The sequence below is a fragment of the Bactrocera latifrons genome, unplaced genomic scaffold (assembly GCF_001853355.1).
Source record: "Bactrocera latifrons isolate USDA-ARS-PBARC rearing strain unplaced genomic scaffold, ASM185335v1 scaffold_83, whole genome shotgun sequence".
Taxonomy (NCBI): Eukaryota; Metazoa; Arthropoda; class Insecta; order Diptera; family Tephritidae; genus Bactrocera; species Bactrocera latifrons.
The window spans coordinates 941,609-946,472 of NW_017537523.1; positions in this window are offsets into that span (position 1 = coordinate 941,609).

Genomic DNA, 4,864 nt, shown 5'->3' on the forward strand with positions numbered 1-4,864 from the left:
CTGAGGGAGTAGTAGTAGTGTATACAAACTGACGAAGGCTAAATCGACTCAGCTTCAACTGAGTGATAAACTGAATATATCCAGTTCAGGGTATGATAACAATTCTATACTAAAATATTCTTCTGGAGAAGTGTTCTCTAAATAATTTTAGAGGTCACTAGTTCACAACCGGGGGTTCTACAAGTGCTTTTATTAAGCTATTTACTCAACCTCAATCAGAACTACACTTCAAGTAAGTAGTATCCAAGTAGGTTTCATATAATCAAGTATTAAATTTGAAGCTCCTATTTCCTTAAATCTTAACGACGTCACTGCCGTTCGGCGGCTCCGTGTATATTTGCATGATATGTATGTATATTTTTAGCCCTAAAATTGTTCCAAGCAAGAGCCCGCTAGTCTGTAGACGTTTTTTGTATATACTATATATACATTTTTTTACAGGAAATCATTTGGCTACAATGTTTATGTATTGAATTTTAATAGCCGGCTATTTGCAGCTACATTTTCAAGTTTATTTGCTACGTTATGAATTAGTATACGATTTTAGTAGTTGTATTGCTTCTGTTTTTTCGATTTTCTACGATTCGATCAATCGACCATATGTGGTAAGCACATACCGGTTCTGCCGCACAAAGTGTCTTTTTCTCAGCTTTCATGTTTTGCTTTTGTTGCCAGCTTTGCTACTATCGTGTTCTAAGCGTCATGCTCTTCGTTGGCCAACAGTTATTATGGATATCGACCATGTGTAGCTTATTATTATTTATTTTGTTGCCGAACGCTACCAGAAACGAGTTTCTTGCGGCTAAATGTAGCATGCGGCATGATTTTTCTTTTTCTTTGGTTCACTCTTTGCTTCGCTTTACCTTTTAAAGCCGTTTGCGGTCGCTGTCAGTTACAATTTGTTGTTACCTACCAGCGAGTAAAATGCCGAACTGTTGATCTTTTCACGGCTATGTGATCACTTCGCTCAGCTTGTAGCTTTTTCTCGATTTTTTTTTGGAACTTTATTTTTTTCTGCAAAGTGTTTATAGGATCGTTAGCCATGTTGAGGTGTAAATTAAATAATAAAAGTGGTGTTTACTCGCAAAATATTTATGTACTCGAGCCACGCTAATCATAAGGGTTTTATATAGACTTTTCAGTATTACGATCATTTAATACTTTGTATGTATCGTTTAATATGAGCAAAAAATTTAAGGATGAAAATCGCTGCCAAAGTAATAAGAGCACTACTTAGAAAGTTTGGCAATACTGATAGTGAGTTAGAATTTCCATTCCACATAATACTAATGACCTTGATATGATATTAGAATAAGATATAGAATATTGAAGCAACAAAAAGTATCCGTTTCTCTTCGCTGTATATATGTACATGCCTGAAGATKGGATTTTCACCAGCAAAAAATGAATCGCATGACCTTCTCATCTCTATAGACTCACTTAGTATCTTTCCAACAATTTGCTTCATGTTTGTGATATCTATATTAAAATCAACCTGGTCAAAGACAGTTATGTTGGTAGGTAGTTAGAGTGGATGTCTGCCGACACACTTAAGAGTTTAGATGGCTCATTGTGAAATCACCGCAACTAAAATTCTCTCCCTCTAATATATTCTCCATGAACAACACTGTGMTTCTTATGAGATTTATCAATGCACAGCATCATCTGTGTAACCTCCGAATCACCATCAAGAAACCCTCGACCTATAGTTRTCATTCTCTACTCATTCGAAGGTTTCCATCCGCATAGAATATGTTATATAGTCTCTTCAACTTCTACCTCTTGAGAGCCGTGTCTGGCTATTAGCCAGTGATCTGTTAGCAGTCCTACTCGATACCTTATAACATTTCTTTTAAGTTTTAATAGTCGGCATGTGTGACCCATTTTCTATTGATGCCACTTTTGTCTGCTTGTTACGCACGTTAGAGGTTGACTCCAGTCAAACTCAGCTATTAAATATCTAAAAAGTGGTAGATACATATACTCAGGAACCCGTTGTAGAATTATTGTGAAAAAGAATGTCAGATCCATTGAAAGATCATGGCATTCTCACATTAATTTCGATGAAACCTTGGAAGGTTTAGTTACTCAAATTAATTAATTTGTTTCTTATGTGAAATAGGATGTTAGATCACCTAAGAGTTCAAGGTATTCTTTCACTATATTCGATGAAACCSCAAAAGTCTTTAGTGATTTTAAAGCCGCTTGTCGATCTGTATACATTAATATATTTGTTGTTGTGAGCACAKTTTTTTCAGAATAAGAAGGCTTGCTTTAATTGCTCTGATCTCCACTTTGAAGACACTGCAGTGGTCTGGTAGTTCGAAGGCGATTCTGGTATTTACTTTTGCTGAAAGGTACTACTTCRCTCGATTAACTAGCTTGGAACCATACGTATAGATATTTGTTATTTGCGGGAAGAACTGACAATTGGTACTGAGAATGCCTGTCATTTTCATAGCGCTGATCAATGCATTGTTAACTTAACCGGGAGTCCTGTTTTCGGAATATAATCTTTATTTCTTTATAAATTTGAATGTTTAAAATTAAAATTTCACTTTTGTTGAACTAATTGGATCAATGAGTTCGGAACCTAGCTTCGTGAATCATTAAACGGTTAACAACAATTTTAATATTCGGAAAAACTCATAATACCTCCAAAAACACATCCTCTTAAGGGGGGGAATGAAATCGTAGATCTATCCCGAGAAACAGAGTGAATAGTTAAAGCTTCATAAAAAACTCCTTTTATACATTTTAATGCCGATTTAAGAAAATTCTCCAATTTACATTGTAGAGATTTTGTGTCAAAACCCAACTCCGATTATTTTCGATGAATTGATCTCCAATCTAAATGCTTCAATTGTGTTTTTTATTTTTTCTTACATTCAAGAAATTTTTGACAATTTTCGAAAAACACAACAAAAAAAAAAAAAAAAGAAAAAATAAGACAATCTAAACGCGCTGTGTTAAACGCTGAATAAAATTAATAATAATACTAAATTTTAGTAGAAATCGTTCCCAACAAGCTCTATATAAAATTCATATTTAATTTATGTGTGTATCAAAGCGCTTTACCTTGAGCCTCTTCTACGTCATTACAGCAAAGAAACTAGAAAATAAACCCAAACAATGGCCTATGCATACTTGCGCTCCCCGCAGATGGTAAAACATCACATTCCGTACGAAAAATACCTGGTGGAGGTAGGTAAGCGTGCTGGACCTTGTGCCCGCCGTGAATATATGCAAATGGAGCTGATACTGCCTAGGCAACCGGTCACACAACCACCGCCCAAGCCGAATAAGAGCGTGCAGGTGAAGGAGGCTGATATCGATGCCTGTACGAAGATCAATAAACCGGGCAAGAAAGGTAAAAAAGGCAAGAAGAAGGGTAAGAAGGGCAAGAAGTAAACGCAAATGATTGGATAGTAAAAAGTGAATGAATAGTTTCTCGAGGTACATCCTCAGGTTATGTTTTTAAATTGTGATTATGATACTAATTTGCTAGTATGCTTTATGTCCATATAGATTCAGGGTTATTTGTAAAGAAAGTTTGTTTTCGTATGTAATATTTCGAGTAATAAAATTTCTCTTGTAGCGTACGTCTTTGAAAAACTGTGAATTTTCTTCCTAAATAGTCGAGAGCCTTTTTTGAAGGTTATAGTAAAGATTTGTTTTAAAATATATGCTCCGTCAAGGGCTGAAGAGATATACCAAGAACTACCTAAGCTGTCGGCAATCAATCATATTGTTTCGAAGAAAATACTATAAGTTTAGAAGAATTAAACATGGAGCTTCGAGGATGGGGTCCTCTCCCAGCTACTGTTTAATTCCTATATTTGAAATTTCCATCATCGGTCAGAGGGAATTTCCGTCATTTTTTACTCACGAAGAAGTACAGATTGGATCTTTATATATAATATATCACAGTCGATTTTAGGAGTTGCACCCGACAGCCTGTGTTTCTTCACTCTTCATACGATCGCGATTATTGCAATGCAATCGGCCAACCGGCCAACCGGCCATACGTTTCGCTATACCGATATCAGCGCCTGGATGAAACGCAGACAAAGAAATTTCAGACGTTTCAGAATAGTGCACTTCGAACGATTTCAGGATGCCTCTTGATGTCTTGAGTCGAACATTTCATTATGAGGCCGAGGAACATACTGAACTCCTCTCTAAACAGTTTTCGCGGAAAGCATATCCGCAGTCCTATATTTGAAGCGGGGCCGCCTTCGGCCTCTCTGGAACCTTAAAAGGTCTTTCCTCGTTTACATCAACGACATCGAACAGTATGTCGAAAAGACTTCGAACCATCAAAGAAATGCCACCCACTGAATGGCGTAACTACCTATTGTAGACGAAAAGCTCGAGTAGTTCCGATAATCTAGAGTGACCCTTATGCAACTTCGTTCTGAATACTGTATCCAGTTAAACTCCTATGTCCAGCGTGCCTGAGTCCTTGCATGACTTAAATCACCACTTGGCATACCCCTATCTACGTTTCTTGAGCATACATATTGATGTTTTCGATAGCAATCAAGTGGAACCACCTAATCATTTAAGGTGTGTCTAGATAATCTCTACAATAATATCAACAACATTTTTTTTTTATTAAAACTCAAGAACAGTCCAGGTCAAATTTGATTAGACCAACCTGAAACACCTGTACACTTAAGCGGGGAATCGATAACCGCTTTAACAACAAAAAAATATATAGTAAAACACTTCAACGTGGTTTTTTTTTCAGACCGGGTCATGTTTGATCAGATAGTATTCTTGGCTCATACCAAAGGTTAACCATCTTCTGTCGAAAATTGTCGAAGTTTACTCTCATTAATGGAAATTTAATTTTTTATTA